Genomic DNA, 21,547 nt, shown 5'->3' with positions numbered 1-21,547 from the left:
TCCATTATATGCAAATTTCTTTCATGCATATTCATTGTGGATATCCTGGAAACCTGACTGGCAAGGGGGTTACTCCAGGACTGAGTTGAGAAACCCTGACGTAGCATATGAACATCCACGTCGGAACATCCCAAATGGATAACAATCTCATACGTATGTTAGAATAGAATATATCCTGTTCTAAAATACGTGTGGGATGGATGTCCATGTGTTGGAAATAGCCAGCATGAACATCCATTTTACAAACTAAAACATCCAAATACTGAACAGGGACATGGAAAGCAAAGAAACATCCATCTTATCAAATAGCTACACAGATGAGAGAGGGTAGCCTATTGGTCAAAGCAGTGGGCTGAGAATCAGGCATTCCAGGTTCAAATCCCACCTCAGCTGTTTGTTTTTAATTATCCTTCCAGGAGCATAAAAATGTGTACTGTATCAGAATATAATAATAATAACTTTATTTTGTATACCGCCATACCCAGGGAGTTCTAGGCGGTTCACATCTGTTAGTCAAAGATACAAACAATGAAGTCATTGATGTTAACAGGTTAGGAATGTACAATGAGAAGGAGTAGGTAGAGATTCCAGATCATTGGTGGTTGGGGAGAGAGAAATTAAAAAAGGTGTAATTAAGCTGTTGTTTAGACCTGGTACTTACAGAAAGGTGTCTGATCGAGACACATCCTTAATCTCCCAGTGGTTGTGCCTCCTCTTCTCTGAATTTGAAACTGGCAAGGGATCCAGGCTCGGGTCTAGGATAATTCCTTGGGGATGTTTCTTCGCGGCCTTTTTTTAGACATGGATGTCTCTTCTTCTTCTGTGATAAGATCAAGATGTCCATATCTTGAGCTCTCCCTAGTCCTGCCCAAAACACACACAGACCATGCCCCCTTGCCATATTAATGTACATAGTTTGAAGTCCATATTTTGCTTTTTTAAAATTGAGATTTGGACATCCACGCAATATGGACTAGAGCATGACACGGGGACAATTTTTTCCTCATCCCCACAGGAACTCATTTTCCCGTCCCATAGAGTTTTTTTTCCTGTCCCTGCCCCATTCCTGCAAACTCTGTCCTCATCTGCACAAGCCTCAAACACTTTAAAATCCTAAGTAGCAACATTCTAGAGCTCAGATTGTGAGGTCATAATGCCTCATTCCACCAATGCCTAAGCTCTGTTCTCATCTGCACAAACCTCAAACACTTTAAAATCATAAGTGTTTGAGGCTTGTGCGATTAAGGCAGAGCTTACAGGAATGGGGCAGAGACAGGAACAGCAACAAAACTCACGGAGGCAGGACGGGGAAACTGAGTTCCTGTGTCATTCTCTAATATGGACCTCTAAATGCCAGTTTTCAGACATCCAAAACAAGAACAGAGCATCTAAAATAACCACCTTAGCCTAACAGCTGGCTATTATTACTGTAGAAGTGTTTAGCAGTCAAGATGTGTGAAGTTATGCAATTAAGATTTTTTTTGGTTTCTTATTTGGTTTTTAAATATGTCTATAAATTGTTCTTTCACACTGAAAGTATGGAGGATGTTATGTAAGACAAACTACTTTAATGTACAGTAACTTGAATTGTATTTTTGAAAACAGCAGAACAGGGACAATGTTCGAGGAAGTGAAGATTTTGAGAGGCACTATATATAATTTAATTCTCTGTCTCTGAAGGTTATAACTGCACCTAAATCATTTTGGCCTCCATTCTACTGAATTATTAGGTATGCAGTAATTTATATGAAGGAGTAAATCATTGCAGGATAGAGCTAAATATCCCCTATAACCCTCAACATCAAACCTTTCCCAATGTAGTGTAGGTACTATAGCATGATTTTAAAATGCATGTGAGAAAACGCTTTTAGGCAACGAATTTACTGAATTTTAGATAAGCTTCTGGGAGGTAGATTCAAGCAGGTAAGTGCCTCCCCATCCCCCACCCCAGTAGTTTCAGGCAGTTTGTCACAGAACGTCCCTCCAAATGAGGAAAAGATTGGCACATTTAGCGGTTTCAGGTTTATTAAAATTTTATTTAATCGCTTATCCAATTTCTAAGCGATGTACAAAAATAAAAACATTACAATCTATATATATAAAATCGGAGGTATGTGTGTATGTATGTGTGTGTGTATGTGCCGCGATCACGCAAAAACGGCTTGACCGATTTGAACGAAACTTGGTATGCAGATCCCTCACTACCTGGGGTGATATGTTCTGGGGGTCTCGCGGCCCACCTGCACACGTGGGCGGAGCTACAAACAGAAAATCAGATTTCATCCATTCAAGTCAATGGAAAAAATGTAAAAAGCTGTGGGACCGATTTGAACGAAACTTGGTATGCAGATCCCTCACTACCTGGGGTGATATGTTCTGGGGGTCTCGCGGCCCACCTGCACACGTGGGCGGAGCTACAAACAGAAAATCAGATTTCACCCATTCAAGTCAATGGAAAAAATGTAAAAAGCTGTGGGACCAATTTGAACGAAACTTGGTATGCAGATCCCTCACTACCTGGGGTGATATGTTCTGGGGGGCTCGCGGCCCACCTGCACATGTGGGCGGAGCTACAAACAGAAAATCATATTTCACCCATTCATGTCAATGGAAAAAATGTAAAAAGCTGTGGGATCTCCAGTTATTTTACTTAGCAACCTTGACCCACCAAAACTTTGCAATGGCACAAGGCTTTGTGTAAAGAGGTTACTGTCCAATGTAATTGAAGCGACTATCTTAACCGGAAAGGGACAAGGTGAAACCGTATTTATCCCGCGGATACCACTTATTCCAACAGATCTTCCTTTTCAGTTTAAGAGATTGCAAATTCCAGTGAGACTTGCATTCTCTATCACAATCAACAAATCACAAGGACAGACTATTAAATACTGTGGAGTGGATTTAAGATCCCCCTATTTTTCCCATGGACAACTCTATGTTGCTTGCTCAAGGGTGGGCTCACCCAAGAATGTATATGTTCTTGCTCCTGGAGGTGAAACTAAAAATGTTGTTTATAATCAAGTTTTGTGTTAGTTGTATTGTATTCATTTTGTCAAATATTTCACATTATAATTTGAATATTGTACTTTTTATAAAGCTGTAAAAAAATAATTTCATTCACCACTATAAAGTATCTTTATTTGAATCCATTTACAGTGTTATTGCTATAATTAAATACCCGTGCAACGCCGGGGCATCAGCTAGTCAATCTATAAATACAGACAGGCAATAGGGATGGAAGGGGAGAAATACAATGAAGATAGGATAGAAAGACTTTTAAGGTCATGCATGTAGGGAAAAAGAACCCTATGTTCAACTATAAAATGGGGGGTTCGTTGCTGGGGGAGAGCAAACTTGAAAGAGACCTGGGGGTGATGGTGGACACAACATTGAAAGCATCAGCACAGTGTGCGACAGCCTCAAAGAAAGCAAACAGAATGTTGGGTATCATTAAAAAGGGTATCACGACCAGGACGAAGGAAGTCATTTTGCCGCTATATCGGGCGATGGTGCGCCCACATCTGGAGTACTGTGTCCAGTACTAGTCGCCGTACCTCAAAAAGGACATGGCGGTACTTGAGGGAGTCCAGAGAAGAGCGACAAAGCTGATAAAAGGTATGGAAAACTTCTCATACGCTGACAGATTGGAAATGCTGGGGCTATTCTCCCTGGAAAAGCGGAGACTTAGAGGAGACATGATAGAAACCTTCAAAATCATGAAGGGCATAGAGAAGGTAGATAGGGACAAATTCTTCAGGCTGTGGGGAGCCACAAGTACAAGGGGGCAGTCGGAGAAATTGAAAAAGGACAGGTTTAGAACAAATGCTAGGAAGTTCTTTTTCACTCAGAGGGTGGTGGACACATGGAACACGCTCCCGGAGGCTGTGATAGGCTAGAGCACGCTACAGGGGTTCAAGGAGGGTCTAGATAGGTTCCTAAAAGAAAAGGGGATTGAGGGGTACAGATAGAAGCAGAGGTAGGTTATAGGATTAGTCAGAAACCACTTCACAGGTCATGGACCTGATGGGCCGCCGCGGGAGCGGACCGCTGGGCGCGATGGACCTCTGGTCTGACCCAGTGGAGGCAACTTCTTATGTTCTTATAAGAACAAATGATCCATCAAGCACAGTAGCCCATTCTCACGATGGCCAATCCAGGTCACTAGTACCTGGCCAAAACCCAAAGAGTGGCAACATTCCAGCATCTCAAAGAATAGCAAGATTCCAGAACCCCAATGAGAGCAACATTCCAGACCTGAGATTGTGATGTCATAAAGCCTCATTCCACAGTGCCTCAGAGCCAACCTCATCAGTGATGTTACAATGGCTTAATTGTCCTATACTTGGCTCACGTAAGAACATAAGAATAACCATACTGGGTCAGACTAATGGTCCATCAAGTCCAGTAGCTCGTTCTCACGGTGGCCAATCCAGGTCACTAGTACCTCGCCAAAACCCAAGGTGTAGCAACATTCCATGCTACCGATCCAGGGCAAGCAGTGGCTTCCCCCATGTCTTTCTCAATAACATACTATGGACTTTTCCTCCAGGAATTTGTCCAAACCTTTCTTAACACCAGCTACACTTTCTGCTCTTACCACATCCTCTGGCAATGCGTTCCAGAGCTTAACTATTCTCTGAGTGAAAAAAACAATAGGGCGCGGGGAAAAAAGTTTAAAGAATCAAAGGGAGAATAATACTAGTAAAGCCATATTACTAGATGTTATAAATTAAAAGCGTATTTATATAGGAAGCTTTTTAAATTGCTTCTGAATCAATCTAAGGTTTTTTTCCTCCCCTAAGTGAGTCAGTAGGGAATGCAAAAGATGGGGTGCTTGAAAACGGGTGATAGAAAAGACCAGCGCTAAGCCTGAATAGCGCTTGTCGCCTCTTTCCACATTCAGCTTTGGGTGCCGGACATGCGCTTGCTGAAACCTGGTATAAATCCCAGCACCCAAGTGCCTGGCATTCCCTTGCCCATGCTTCCCCTCCCCCCCCCCCCCCCCCGGGTTACGCTATGGGATTTAGCTACCCAGCGTAACAGAATAGCGTGCAGCCTCACAAATGCACCCAAATCTCGGCACCATTCATAGAATCTGGGGGTACGTGGATGTGAGTTTGCCCTATGAAATTTGGTTGCTCATGTATTTATTTGTTTATTGATTCATTTTGATTTATATTTTATTTGGTCTATCCAAGCATAAACATTTCAAATAAAAAACAGTGGGCAAGAATCATTTAATCTTTTATTCACCCATTCAAAACCCGTACCAAACCAAACTAATCCCCCTTCCTCCCCTCCCCCAACAACCCAGGCCTATTTCAAAACAGTGAACCATGCAAACTTAGGCACAATGAGCAGTCATAGGTCTTTTTAAAAGGGTCCCCAAATGTTTCTATTATCTTCTAGATTAATATTTATTTAAAAATGTATATACCGCATACAATTATGCGGGTTCCATTATCATATACATAAAATCTTGGTTCCCTACGATTATCACATATAACATAGACATGTCTAAACAATATCATATTTTTATTTTATTTCTGTATTTGCTATACCACAATTCCAAATGGTCAATGCAATTTACAATCTAAAATGTAAATCCACTTAACCAAAGTTTGTCTAGTTGGCAAATAGGACTGTTTCCAACAGCTTGCAATTTAACAGCTGGCTGCTACTTTGCAAACTGCAATAAACTTCCTCATGTAGAGTCCCACCCACCTACAGGTGTATTTAATACATAGCACCTCGGATCCTGAGCAAACTTCATACCTGTAACCTCTATGCAAAACCTCAGTACCACTGGATAATTCCACCATAGATGATAAATACAGTCAAACCTCGGTTTACAAGTGCTGCGGTTTGCGAGTGTTTTGCAAGACGAGCAAAACATTTGCAAAATCCGCACCTCGGAAACCGAGCTTGCCTCAATTTGCGAACACCCCCTGTGATCCAGAAACACCCCCCCCCCCCCGCAATCCGGCATCCCCCCTGCTTGCGTCAGCCCCCCCCCATATGATCCGGCATCCCCCACTCACCCACCCACCCAAATACAGTCGCTTACCCCGCTCTGGCACTGGCACCAGCACCAACGCACAGGACATGCCGGTGCCCGAAGATCCTCCCTGCTGCTTGTGCTGGGCCTTGAGCATCTGCGTATGCTCAAAACCTTCTAGTTCTCGTTCTCTCCAAGATTCTCCGAGAATCTCGGAGAGAATGACGGGGTAAGCGACTGTGTTTGGGTGGGTGGGTGGGTGAGTGGGGGATGCTGGATCATGGCGGGGGGGGGGGGCGACACGAGCGGAGGGATGCCGGATCGAGGGGAGGATGTCGGATTGCAGCGCAGGTGGCCTCGGGGGTGGGGGGTAAAGTGGAGCAGCACCGGTGGCCTCAGGGGGGGAGGGGAGGTGGAACGAATCAAGTGAGTTTCCCTTACTTCCTATGGGGAAACTCGATATACGAGCAATTTGGTTTACGAGCATGCTTCTGGAACGAATTATGCTCGTAAACAAAGATTCCACTGTACTACTCTCCTGCCCACATTCCCTCCAGAACATTCTACTTTCAGTCTTACACTCTTTGTGGGTAGAGACAAGAAGTCTATTTTATTTATTTATTTAAAAATTTCTTACTTGCTACATCTACAATTCTGAGGGAGTTACAAGTAAACACTCATAATTTAAATAAACAAACAGACAAAAAACATCAAAGAAAAACAGAAGGATGTCCAATGCAGTACTGCATTTCTATGCACATGTGTATAACGCACACTGCATGTCTATATAAACAATAAACTTATATAACATGCATATGCATTTAATTCCAATTTATTTTTACACAGGCTTGCTAATTGCAAAATTAACACATTTGTTTTTAAGGACTTTTCTGTTTAGGATCTAGATGCACTAAAGCCAGTGATCGTTGCTAAACCTGTTTTAACAGCTTTAGTGACTATCGCATTTGCCGACCTGATGCAGAAAATGGCATGATCGCTCATTCCCCGATTCGACCATGCAAATAAGCTGATTGATATTAAAATGCCATGTAAACTAGTAGAACGACTGATGCTCTAACATGGCTTCCCGATTTACTTCCCCGTGTTAAAGATCCATATCCAAATGTCTTCTATCTGGATTTGCTGGGCTCTACCAAGCTTAGTTTCAGCCATCCAGCGGCATCATTCTCTGGGCTACACGCTCCCACGGAATCGTATTGAATCAAGGCACTGGACTCCCATTGTGGCTCCTGAAGAAGGGTGCTTCACCTGAAACTAAGCTTGGTAGAGCCCAGCAAATCCAGATAGAAGACATTTGGATATGGATCTTTAATACGGGGGAAGTGCCGATTGATGAAATTTTGCGAATCACAGATTGTGCGCGGGGAAGAGCCTAGTCCGAGATAAGTACAAACAACTGCACCGAGTTGGAACATTTAATTTTGATAAGCTGGCACAAAATAAATAACAATGTAATTTGTAGTGGAAAATAGAGCACGGTCATGTTTTTGAATTGCCACTTTATTATTTGAAGCACATGGTGTACGCCTGTGATGGTGTGGAAAATTGCCTGCTTGAAACATATTTAAGCCTGGAACTCTGGTACTTGTGCTAGTGTACCGTTAGCTTTTTATAATCACACCGAGGGTACACCTATTACACAAAAATTATTAAATTTGTAATACACAGCAAATGTGCCCATTAAAAAAAAAAAAAGAGAGGAAAAAAAAGGTTTCCTGCCCCGAACAACGTGGCAGGAGGCTTTCCCCTGCCTCTCAGCTGTTCGGGCTTCTGCCAGCTCTGCGCATGTGTGAGAGTCGCTCTCACAGCGATCCATCAGAATGGAGAGTCAGGGATTAAGGCGAATATCCACGTGAATCAATTGCATGCAAACTTTTTAGTGCATCAATAGCTCTTTCTGAATCGACCAAAAAACAGGATCAATGTAGGATTCTCATAGTGCATCTAGGCCTAGGTTTTCACAGGTATTAGTACATGAAACTTGCTAAAAACCTAAAAAGAAAAAAGCGTTAAAATAGATCCACTTATACTGCATTTAGCATCTTAGTAAAAATACACTGGTATAGTGCATCCACTCATATAACATGCAGGGGGTAGGTGTGGTTTGTAAAAATGCATATGCAAGAAAATATGGTACTTTATAGTTCTTTTCCAGGAGACTGGCTGATGTGACAGTATGGTAGTGGGTTCAAGAAAAATCTCAGGCCAGCCCTTCTCCCCTAATTCTGAAGCTATGAGGGGCCACTGAAAAGTTCTCAGCTCAACCCAAAAAAAATTGGGGCAGTCTCCATCGAAGGCTATACACCTAGTTCAGTGATTTTCCACTTTTTTCATTCCGTATTTTCCCAACGGAACAAAAAACGTTGAAAATCTCTGGACTAAGGGCTCCTTTTACGAAGGCACGCTAAACCGCCGACCGCACTAGCCGCTACCGCCTCCTCTTGAGCAGGCGGTAGTTTTTCAGCTAGCGCGGGGGTGGGGGGGGGGTTAGCGCATGATGAAAAGTCACGCGCGCTGAAGCCGCTAACGTGGCTTCGTAAAAGGAGCCCTTAGTGTATAGCCCTCGATGGAGACTGCCCCAGCTTTGTTGGTTGGGCTGAGAATTTTTCAGCGGCCCCTTGTAAATCCTTCTCCCAAGCTCTCATATGGGCCAGTAATGCCACATATATCTTATGCCTTTGTATAGATCCATGGTGAGACCGCACCTGGAATACTGTGTGCAATTCTGGAGGCCACATTACCGTAAGGATGTGCTGAGGCTGGAATCGGTCCAGAGAATGGCCACCCGGATGGTCTCGGGACTGAAGGATCTCCCGTACGAAGAACGGTTAGATAAATTACAGCTATACTCGCTCGAGGAGCGCAGGGAGAGGGGAGACATGATCGAGACGTTCAAGTATCTCACGGGCCGCATCGAGGTAGAAGAAGATATCTTCTTTTTCAGGGGTCCCACGGCAACAAGAGGACACCCGTGGAAAATCAGAGGCGGGAAACTGCACGGTGACACCAGGAAGTTCTTTTTCACCGAAAGGGTGGTGGATCGCTGGAATGGTCTTCCACTTCAGGTGATTGAGGCCAACAGCGTGCCTGATTTTAAGGCCAAATGGGATCGACACGTGGGTTCTATTCGCAAAGTAAAGGCAGGGGAGGGTCATCAGGGTGGGCAGACTGGATGGGCCTTGGCCCTTATCTGCCGTCGACTTCTATGTTTCTATGTTTCTATGTTTCTATCTTTGACAAAAAGACTGTACCACAATGTTGCCTATGAAATTGCTCCTTAGATAGTGTCTTCTTAGCATCCAGATCACCCAAAATCTTGAACTCTGTAATGTTTTGTCCCATCTGCAAATAACATAGAAAATCCTTATTCAGTATACCATACTTTTCTCTGAGCCCTCCAAAAGAAACCCCTGCCCTGCAATTCCTTATATCACACATATCTGCTCAGGCATTCCAATTGAATATGCAAAACTGCTGATGTACTTGGCATTGTGGTAGAATAAAATTTTTTTTTTTTTGCCTCTTTTACTTGTGTGCTTTTTATTTCAGCTTTGTAGTTCCTTATCTTTCCTCCCCTCCCAAAGTTGTAAACCACCTCAATGTTCTCGAGAGGCAATATATAAGTCTTCTCAAAAACATAAACATACATCGACCCTGGCAGAAATGATGTATAGCAACAAACAGACTCAAAACCTGAGGCCCATTTCTGCTGGAGATAAGGATTCTGATCCCCGACTCAAATCCTCAGTGTCAGCCCCGTAAAAGGGTTCTCCTAAGTCCCAAAACAAATATGATTAAGATTTTTTTGGTAGCCACACCAGGTCCTAATAATGGAATCTCCCATGCCTGCAGTTGACTCGCTCATTTTTCTTTCAATGTACCTCTTGATTTTTTTTTAATTTTTATTCTTTATTCATTTTCAAAATTACATTAAGTGTAAAATATATTCATTCACAGTAACAATAAATACATTACTTATAAACAATCATTGGTACATTATATAAATTTTTATCCCTTCCCCTTTCCCATCCCTCCCATCCATATCTTCCATTATTATATAATATATGTAATAATAAAAATAACCCCCTCCCTACATCCTGAACTGATAATTAAAAGGGAAATAATTTTACTTAATCCTTACAATATTTTGTTAATGGTTTCCACACATCCTGAAATTTCTTAAAATACCCCCTTTGTAAAGCAATAAATCTTTCCATTTTATAGATATGGCATAAAGAATTCCACCAAAAGTTATAATTTAATCTCCTCCAATCCTTCCAATTATATGTAATTTGCTGAATGGCAACACCAGTCATTATTAGTAATAATTTATTGTTGTTAGCAGAAATCTGACCTCTTGATTTTAACATCCATGTGTTTACTTATTTAATAGCAAGAAAACTGACGGACATTGTGCACTTGCCAGAGCTTTTCCATATCTTTGTTGTGCTTCACACATGGGCTGTGTATTACTGGTCGGTGTGGCAAAAAAAACCACTGATGAATTGTAAACACTCCTGAGTCCAGTCCAGTGCCACTGCTGTGGATTATAATGCTCAGAATAGTTCTGGAGTACTGTTCTAATGTCACTACTTAGTAACCACTTTTATTTTTTTTTTTTGGGGGGGGTGGCTTCTCATTCCTTACTTTGGTCCCGTGAACTGGCATGTGTGGGTGTGCGTTTTCTAACAGCACAAATAAGAGGCAAGGATTTGCCACAAATCAAATGCAAAACCCCAAAAAGCAGATCAGTCCAAATAAAAGAAATAAGTCAGTCCAATCTGTTAATATCAATGAGTCAACATGGCCACGTTTTGCCCACAGGCTCCATCAGGGGTAGCGACTGCAGGGGAAAACAACAAGAATAAACCCCTGCTAATTCGCACTTCTGTATCACACAGCAAATTGAAACTTCTTTAAAATGGCCGCAGTTTTGATGTTTTGATCTGATGTGTGACACAGAAGTGCTGATTAGCAGGGATTTATTTCTTGTTGCTTTCCCCTGCAGTTTGTGAGCAAAACAGCCATGTCGGATCATTGATATTAATAGATCGGACTTTGTGTTATTTGCAAGTTTTCAAGTTTATTTAAAATTTGTTATTCCGCCTATTTAGACTTCTAAGCGGAGTACATTTAAAAATAGGTATTACATAAAATATGTCAGACGAACATAGCGAGACCAAATCTAGTCTAACAGACATACGGGAACAAGAAGAGAAGGGCAAGAAATACATTAGAAATAGGACAGAAACACATATGGTAAGCACGTAAGGAGGGGGGATCTAGTCTGATTTACTTCTTTTATTTGGACCAATCTGCTTTTTTTTTTGTTTTGCTTTCCAACTTTCCACCACTGTGTGAACCACATCAGTGCCGCCACCAAATCCAGGACAGGAGCAAATGATAGAAACATAGAGTATGATGGCAGAAAAGGCCAGCAGCCCAACAAGTCTGCCCACACAAGAACCCTCCCTCCTTTGAGAATCCATCTTTTAAGTATAACTCTGTAGCAACCCCACCTGTTTGTCCCATTGTCTCTTGAAGTCAAGCAGGTTACTGTCCTCGACTACCTGGCGTGGAAGACCATTTCATCGATCAATCACCCTTTCGGTGAAGAAGTATTTCCTGGTGTCACCATGAAATCTTCCCCCCTTAAGTTTTAGCGAATGCCCTCTTGTCGCCGTGGGACCCATAAGAAAAAAGATTTCTTCCTCCACCTCAATGCGGCCCGTGATATATTTGAATGTTTCTATCATGTCCTCCCTTTCTCTCAGCTCTTCAAGAGAGTACAAGCGCAGTCTGCTCAGACGTTCTTCATATGGGAGATCTTTAAGTCCCGAGACCATCCTAGTGGCCATTCTCTGGATCGACTCCATTCTCTTCACATCCTTTTGACAGTGTGGCCTCCAAAACTGGACACAATACTCCAGGTGAGGTCTCACCATGGATCTGTATAACGGCAGTATGACTTCAGGCTTTCGGCTGATAAAGCTCCTTCTGATGCAACCCAGCATTTGTCTAGCCTTGGCTGAAGCTTTCTTCACCTGATTGGCAGCTTTCATATCTTCCCGGATGATTACTCCCAAGTTCCTTTCTGCAATAGTTTTTGTTAAGTTCTCACCGTTCAAGGTGTATGTTCTGCATGGATTTCCACTACCAAGATGCATTACCCTACATTTTTTGGCATTAAAATTTAGTTGCCAAGTACTGGACCATTGTTCTAGTAAAAGTAGGTCCTGCTCCATAGTGCTGGGCCTGGTTGCGCTGTCAGGTTCTGTTGCCTTGCCCACGTTGCATAATGTAATTTTGCCTCGAAGTCCCTGAGTTAGATCCCTTACAAAGATATTAAACAGCATCAGGCCCAAAACCAAACCCTGCGGCACTCCACTGATCACTCTCGACGTTTTTGATGAAATACCATTTACCATTACCCTTTGAAGTCTGCCGCTAAGCCAGTCTTCTACCCATGCAGCCAGTGTTTCTCCTAGTCCTATCGCATTCATCTTGTTCAATAACCTACGGTGTGGGACACTATCAAAAGCCTTACTGAAGTCTAAATACACGATGTTCAGGGACTCTCCCCCATCCAGTTTTTTGTTACCCAGCCAAAGAAGCTTATCAGATTGGATTGACAAGACCTTCCCTTCGTAAAGCCATGCTGGTGGGGATCCCTTAATCTTTCGTCGTCCAGAATCGTGTCCAATCTGTTTTTAATCAATGTTTCCATGAGTTTACTCACTATTGATGTGAGACTCACCGGTCTGTAATTTTCAGCCTCTGACCTGCAATCCCTTTTTGTAGAGCGGGATAACGCTGGCAGTTTTCCAATCCAAGGGAACTTTTCCCTTGGTTAGGGAAAGATTGAAAAGCTCGGCTAATGGTTCTGCCAGGACATCTCTCAATTCTCAAAGTACTCTGGGGTGTAGATTAGCCGGGCCCATAGCTTTGTTTACCTTTAATTTTGATAGCTCATGGTAGACGTTGCTCGCTGTAAATTCCATGTCCCGGAATGGGTCCTCTGAGCTCCCCTTTGTCTGTAGCTGAGGTCCGGATCCTGGTGCTTCGCAGGTGAAGACTGAAAAGAAGCAGTTATTGAGTAGTTCTGCTTTGTCTGCGTCCGAATCTGCAAAGTTACCGTCAGGTTTCTTTAGGCGCCCAATACCGCTTGTGTTCTTCTTCCTGTCGCTAACGTATTTAAAAAAAGGATTTATCCCCTTTTTTAACCTGCCTAGCTATGTTTTCTTCCATCTGGAGTTTGGCCTTTCTGAGTGTCGTTTTAACTTTTCTAGATTTCGCCAGGTAGGTTTCTTTAGATTCAGGTCATTGTGATTATTTGTAGGTTACAAAAGCTTTTTTCTTTTGCTTTACTAGTTCTGAGATCTCCGCAGAGAACCACTGTGGTCTATTTTTTCTGCATCATTTGCTCACAGTTTTTATGTATATGTTGGTTGCTTCATGCAGAGTAGATTTCAGAGCTGACCATAGCACCTCTACACTGTCCGTCGTGCTCTGGTTTTGCAGCGCTTTGTAGACATAGTCCCCCATGCCCTGAAAGTTAGTTCCTTTAAAATTTAGGACTTTAGTCAATGTATTTGACCTAGTGGTCCCTTTCTTGAGGTGGAACCACACCATGTTGTGGTCACTGGAGGCCAAGGTTTCTCCCACCGATACCTCTGTGACACTGTCTCCCGCTGGTGAGTAACAGGTCCAGGATTGCCTGATCCCTGGTGGGTTCTAGTACCATTTGCTTGAGGCGTACTCTTCGCATGGAGGCTAGTAGCCTCTTGCTGCCGCTGGTTGTAGCGGAGGGTTTGTTCCAGTCCACATCAGGCATATTGAAGTCTCCTAACAACACTGTATCTCCACGCAGTGTGATGGTCTTAATGTCTTCAATTAGTTCATCGTCTGCATCTTCCCTTTGTCTTGGTGGTCTGTATACAACACCAAGATACAGGCATTTGTTATTGCCCCTGGCAAGGTTCATCCAGAGGGATTCTCCCTTATACTTGATGTCTGTGATTTTAGTAACTTTGATGTCTTTTCTAATGTACAGAGCTACTCCTCCTCCTGATTTGCCTTCTCTGTCGCGACGGAGTAAGTTATATCCTGGTATGACCATATCCCATCCGTGGGACTCAGAGAACCACGTTTCTAATATCGCCACTACATCAAGGTCTCTCCCTCTGCCCCCCCCCCCACTATACCAACTCGATTACTTACCCAAGATATTAAGTCTCTGTCTCTCGCTCTGACTCCCTGTGAATTGATGCGAGATAATTTGCCTTCCTCGATTATGCCTTTGTTTCCTTTGGTATTGCCTCTGTCCCCTTTAGTATTCACGCGATTACTTACCTCAGGTTCCAAGATAGAGTTACTTACCCTACTAGTGTGAGAGTGGGTCCCCTCCCCCGGCTCACCTAGTTTAAAGCCTTCCGGAGCAGGTAAGCCAGGCGTCGTCCCAGGACGTTCTTCCCTCTTCTGGTTAGGTGTAGCCCATCTGGTCCCTGAAGTGCCTCTCCGTGGTCCAGGAAGCCGAAGTTCATCTCTTTGCACCATCCCCGTAGCCATGATGACAGTGGCTGACTGTTTACAAACTCACTTTGGAGAAGGAGAAGGGATAAGTTTGGCTGCTATGTCTGTCCACTCATAAAAGGTCGGCAACATTTAAGTAAACAAGTTTCATAGGTACTTTGTTCCTGAACTTGTCAAATCTGTTCGTGAATTGGTGGCTTTTCAGAGTTGTACAGGCAATCCCCGGGTTAAGAGTTATGTTTTTAAAGCTGTTCTTAATCTCAGAACTTGTAGCTTTTAGGATTCTTGCTGCTTACCTCTGCTCCCAGATGACAAAAGGGCCAACTGTCCCTAAGGTACAGCATGCACAACCACACACTGTTCTTAATATGGCCAGGCATTGTTCCTGAATCTGCCACTGGAAATACTGCTCAGTGAAATCAAATGAAGCCGCAACCGTGTTCTTAAGTACAAGTCATACTTAAGTCGGACGTCTGTAACGCGGGGACAGTAAGCTTGAGCTAGGACCTAACAGAGAGAAGAAAAGTATTTTTTGTGTACACTACAGCGCCAGTGTGGGGTTGGAGAGGGCAAAGGGAGGTGGGGTGGGTGAAGAGGCTGCAAAATATTCAAATATACCCGCCAGGATGTTTGAAAATAAAAATTTTTTTTTAAAATGCCTGATTGGGCAGGAAAAGTCAATTTTTAAAAATGCCTGATTGGGCATGGAAAAATCGATTCAAAAGGTCAAATCAAATCAAAAAATGTCTCCCTGACTTGGGCAGCACTAGTACAAATGCATCTGTCATCAAAGAAGAGTGATGAAATGGACCACAAGAGGTCCTATAGTCCAACAATTCACAACCGAGTAATAGAAGATGAAGTGACTTGCCTGACAGTCACAAGAACATTAGTGGATTTGAATCCTGACCTCCTTAGTTCAGAGTCTATTGCATTAATCACGAGACTTCTCCTCCATTGCAGACATATAATATGGGGGTAATTCTCAAAAGGATGCCTAATTTTAGGTGCCAAAAATGTGTGTGCTGAGCACAGATTCTATAATGGCAATTCTATGGATAATTCCTATTACAGAATACTAGTTTAAGTCTATAATTATGTGCTAACTTTAAGCAGGACTCTGCAGGAGCACTTACACTACCCAAATGACTGGAGTAAATGCTTGTACCCAATTGCTGTCAACTGGCATGTAACTGACAGTATTCTATAACCTTAGCGTGTAAATGCTAGGTGCACCACTTGTAGGTTAGTAGTAGGAGTTTGAACCGTATGCAAAGGCAGATAGGCAGTGGCATAGCGAGGGTGAGAGATGCCAGGGGCGCTGACACTCCCCCACACACACATGCACGCCCCCCCTTCCCTACCCTATACCTCTTAACTTCCCCGCTGTGAGCAGCATAGTGTCAGCGTTAGCTCTTCGTCTGACATCACTTCCTAGACACAGGATCCGGAAGTGACATCAGAGGGAGAACCGATGCTGGTGCGAGCAGCAGGCTGGAGTTGCTGCTCACGCCGGCGAAGAGATAGAGGTCTGGTGGGGGGAAGTGAAGACACACGCAGTGCTGGGAGGAGTCTCCCTCTGACATCACTTCCTAGGCACGGAATCCGGAAGTGACATCAGCGGGAGAGCCCATGCTGGCGTGAGCAGCAGGTTGGAGTTGTTGCTCATGCCGGTGAAGAGATAAGAAGTACGGTGGGGAGAAGTGAAGACACACACAGTGCTGGGAGGAGTGGGAAGGTGCGGGGGAGGGGGGCTGAGAGGAGGAGGGGTGTTGGCACCCTCACCAAGACAGTGCCTGGGCGGATCCCCCCTCCCCCTTACTACACCACTACAGATAGGAGACAGTGAAATGATTTAAGAAGGGTAATATGAGTGTCACGAGGTTGGTAAAAGATGAGTTGTGCAACAGAGTTTTGCAAAGATTGTAGGGGGGAGAGGTAGCACAGCGGGAGACAAGTTAGAAACATAGAAATAGAGGGCAGATAAGGGCCACGGCCCAACTAGTCTGCCCACCCCAATGACCCTCCCCTACTTAACTCTGTGAAGAGATCCCACGTGACGATTCCATTTCTTCTTAAAATCAGGCACGCTGCTTGCCTCGATCACCTGCAGTGGAAGATTATTCCAGTGATCAACCACTCTCTCGGTGAAAAAGTATTTCCTGGTGTCACCGTGCAATTTCCCACCCCTGATTTTCCATGGATGTCCTCTTGTTGTCGTTGGACCTTTGAGAAAGAAGATATCTTCTTCTACCTCGATACGGCCTGTGAGATATTTGAACGTCTCGATCATGTCTCCCCTCTCTCTGCGTTCCTCGAGTGAGTATAGCCGCAGTTTATCCAGCCGTCCTCGTACGGGAGATCCTTGAGTCCCGAGATCATCCGGGTGGCCATTCGCTGGACTGACTCAAGTCTCAGCACATTCTTGCACATCCAGTTAGAAGTATATTGCTGTAATCTAAGCATGAGGTTACGAGAGTGTGGACAAGGGTCCAGGTAGTGTGCTCTGAGAGGAAGGGGCAAATTTTTGTGATGTTGTAGAGATAGAAGTGACAGGCCTTAGAATTTCTTGGACGTACATACTAAAATGAGAGGTCAGAATCAAACACGACTTCAAGGTTGCAAGCAGAGGAGACTGGAACGATGACAGTATTACTTACAGAGGGAGAGGGTTTGGGAGGAAAGAGGAGCAGCTCAGTTTTGGCCATATTTAGTTTCAGATGACTTTCAGGCAACGTAGTTTCAGATAATGACAGGACATCCAGGCAGCAATGTCAACCAAACAGGCTGAGACTTTTTCTTGGACTTTAGATGAAATTTCAGGTGTAGTCTTCAGCATATAGGTGATACTGGAAGTCATAGAAGGAGATTAGGGCACAGAGGGAAAAAGTGTACAGAGAGAAGAGGTCCTAAGACAGAACCTTGAGGTACGCCAACCACTAGCGGGATAGCAACAGAGGAGGACTCATTGACGCATACACTAAATGTGTGATGGGAGGGATAGGAGACAAGCCAGGAGAGGACAAATTTGCAGAATCTAAGTGAGGACAACGTATAAAGGAGTAAGCAGTGATTAATAGTGTGAAAGACAGCAGACAGGTCAAGAAGGTTGAGGATTGAGTAAAGGCCCTTAGATGTGGCCAGGAAGAGGTTACTACAGACTTTGGTGAAGGCAGTCTCTGTGGAGTGTAGGGGTTGGAAGACTGATTGTAGAGGATCAAGAGTCTGTCAAGGAAGTCGAGGCAACAATGGAGGACAGCACACTCAAGTAGTTTGGATAGAAACAGAAGAAGGAAGTCAGGGTGATAGTTGGACAGGCAGGTGAGCTCTAGCGAGGGTTTTTTTGAGAAGCAACTTAACCACTGCATGTTTGAAGGCATTGGGGACAGTTGCCATGGAAATGTATTGTATACGTTGAGAATATGTTAGATGGAAGTGATAACAGTATGTGAGATGGGGTCAAGTAGATGGGTTGGGCATAGGGTCCGAGCCAATTGGTGACTTTAGGGAGTCCTGCCAACTCAGCTGATCGGCGGGTAGAGAGCAACAAAAAATTTTGAAAGGAGGGATGGGGGGGGGAGGAGAAAATACAAGGCACAGTTTCTTCCCCTTTTATTGGCGCTGCTCCGCATGAATAGCGTGCATATAATTTGCATGCTATTCGTACAGAGCATCACCCGCTCTGTAGAAATCGCTCCCATGACGGTGGTGTCGGAGCTTTGCGCATCTGCACCTCAGAGAGTAGCTCACCCTACCCGGACTCCACTTCTGACTGCATAACAATAACTTTCCAGCCAGTTCTTCAATTGCCGGAGACCTCCAGCAGTTGACTGTCAGTCGACCCCGATCCCAGCACTCCCCGCTGAATGGATTATAATAACACCAGCTGTCTATTACTCAAACCCTGAAATGAAGGAGCGAGAAAGAGAGAGGGGGGGGAAGAAAAAGCACTGATTATCCAAACACAGTCATTAAAAAGGAAATGTGTTTTTAGAGCTGTCAGGATGATTAATGAGAGTTAGCAATCCTTGCAAATACACTTGTTTAGTCTAACTGGCAAAGCAGAGTTTTCGCATTGATTTACTGCCGCATTTGCGTGTGCCTGAGTGTGTAAAAGGGACCCTGAAAGCTTAAAAACTGAATGCTCTTACGACGGAAGATATACAGATAGTTTTGCTGGATATCTGTTGAACTATGTGTATGTATGTTTGTACATGTAAATACTGTATATATATATATATTTTAACCTCACTATGGCACCATCAGAGTGGTCTTAATGTATGTGTAGAACGCTTCTTTTACCATTTCCATTTGTAAATGTAGGACTGGCTTAGACCAAATTTTGGCCACAAAAATCCCCCCACCAGTCCAAGACATAGTTGGATGGAGGATTAAGTCATAATTTTGTCTTTCCCTGCATGAGTTATAGCCTCTCATAGCTTTGTTTGGCAGCTTAGCTTGTGGTACTGGTTTTTTTTGCAGACAAGCACTGTTCTGTTTTTCCTCTGGTTGTATAACGTTTTGCCTTTCAGCTGTAAATGAACTGGGTGTGTGTCATAGGGCTTGTTTCCTGATTCACAGTATGATTTCTTAGCAGAGAACATGGGATCCCTAGCAGCGAGTACATTTACACCCAGCCGTAGCCAGAAGAGAGGTGAGACCTGCTCTGAACAAAAGGAGCGCAGAGCGGTGTCCTTGTACAGAACAAGTGCACTCGGACCACCCCAAGCTATAACAGGTCCACTGAGAACTTACAACTGCTACACAAGTCTTCATCATGTCTGTTTTATTACATAAACAACATCATCTCTGGCTACTTCCTACTCCTACTACTTATTAATTTTTATAGTGCTACCAGACGTATGCAGCACTGTACTGCCTATGTTGGTCCGGTGAAAGGTATCACAACCCGCTGCCACGGAACCATTGTAAATGGGTCATCTATGATTCAGCACACTAGTTTCACGTTTATTATGTTTTTATATACTGCCTATCAAGGTTATCTAAGCGGTTTTACAATCAGGTACTCAAGCATTTTCCCTATAAACTTTTTTGGGGTTAGGAAAAGTTAAAAGGAATCATTAGCTGTGTGTGCATCCAGGGTATGCCTAGGCCTAGGCTGACCTGGGCTCATCCACTTTGCCCTTGTCTCCACCAAGCCACCAGGCACAGTCATTTAGATAGCAGGGATCCCCAAGCCCCACCAGCTGAAGAAATCTGGACCTCCTCTTGGCCAATAAAATGTAGCCCCCAGTAGCAGCATGTTGAGCTGCTCATGCTGGCATCACGAGCATGCTCGGTTCTCGCATATGAACTGAACAATGCACAAGAACCCTGCATGCTCAGGATGCCAGCCTCCAAGCCTCAAGTGCTGCCACTGAGTACCATGGTTTAGTGGCAGCTCAACTCTGGATTTCTTCAGCTGGCAGGGTTTGAGATAAACTGTTCCCTCTAGGTCAGGGGTTGGCAACCTGCGGCTTGCAAGCCACTTGCAGCTCTTCTGCCATGTGGCTGCGGCTCTCCAGGCCTTGATCCTTTAATCTCCCTCCTAACTCCACAATTCCACACACAGCCCCTCCAGGCCTACCACAGTACTTGGTGGTCTAGAGGGGGATCTTTGTGGCAGGAGCATGGCCCTCTCACTCCTGCCTCTTTGCGGCTGCCTTCTAAAATAGCTGTCATGACCTCTCACAGCAGCTCACAGTACTACAGGAAATACTGCGAACAGCCGCAAAAGGTCATGGCAGCCATTGTAGAAGGCAGCTGCCATGAAGATTCCGCTAGACCACCAGGTACCTCAGTAGACCCGGGGGGGGGGGGAATCGTGGGGTTGGTAAGGAAATTAAAGGGTTGGGGCCTGGATAGGAGAGAGAACCTTGGCTATGGGTTGGGGGAACGGGCAGGGGCATAGGCAGGAGAGGGAGGGAAGGAAGAGAGGTGCAGAAACCTATGAGGGATTGGAGGGAAGAAAGAGGGGAGAGAAGCTAACCTTGGGGAGGGAAGAGAGAAAGTGAGACAAACTCCCTTTTCTACCCTTTGCGGCTCTTTGTAAATCTTGGGTCAAATTTTTAGAATACATTGGCTCTTTGCATTAAAAATGTTGCCAAAGCCTGCTCTAGGCTGAGTGGCTGTTCTCCAACTACATTGCAGCCAGTGTGTGTGTGTGGGGGGGGGGATGCTTAAACATTGTGTTTTCAATCACTAGGGGCAAGCAGAATGCCTGGAGTCCTGCAGTTTGCCTATCCCATACTACTGAAAATCTGATAGTGAAACACCACTCCCTACTGGCAGGACTCCAGATGGAAGCCTTCCATTCAACTTCGAGGGAACAGTGCTAAGGTATTTAAAATTGTTTTTAAAAAGGAGGTATAGGCAGAAGAATTAGGCTACCTAGTGCCTACTTATACTAACAGTGGTTCCCCACAAAAAAACTCTGTTCTGGCCATGTGACTGGCGTGCATGCAAAAGAGCAAACTATCTTGCTGTATCCAGCAAGCACATAGACTTATATAGCCCCACTAGCATATTCAGTTTTACATACAATTAAAACAATGCCTCATTCACAGGGCAGGATTAATTCATCAAGGGCCCCTAGGCACACAAGTCCACTGTTATGGATGGGGTTTTGTCCTTTTCAAGCAGTAGAAATTTTGTTTTGTCCGAGTTGCTGTTGCAAACAATGCAGGCTCAAGCCGATGCTGCAAACATAACTCCTAATGCAGCACCATCTTTCAGTGAAGACACCAGCTTCTTCTGCTTCTATGAATCAAATAAAGGGGACAACGCTATGCAGCTGGAACTAGACCTCTTCTTGAATGATGCTGCATGTGATATATCCAGTCTCTAGTCCTTTCCAACTGAAGAATATGAGCCTTCCATCAAGTGCACCACTGGAGAGGCTCTTCAGCATCAGTGGACAGATTCTTACATCATGTAAGAACAGTTTAACTAACAAGCATTTTGAAATGCTTTTAATGCTCAGAGCCAATAAGAAAC

This window comes from Geotrypetes seraphini, chromosome 6 (assembly GCF_902459505.1).
Source record: "Geotrypetes seraphini chromosome 6, aGeoSer1.1, whole genome shotgun sequence".
Lineage (NCBI taxonomy): Eukaryota > Metazoa > Chordata > Amphibia > Gymnophiona > Dermophiidae > Geotrypetes > Geotrypetes seraphini.
This window is presented reverse-complemented; position numbering follows the sequence as displayed.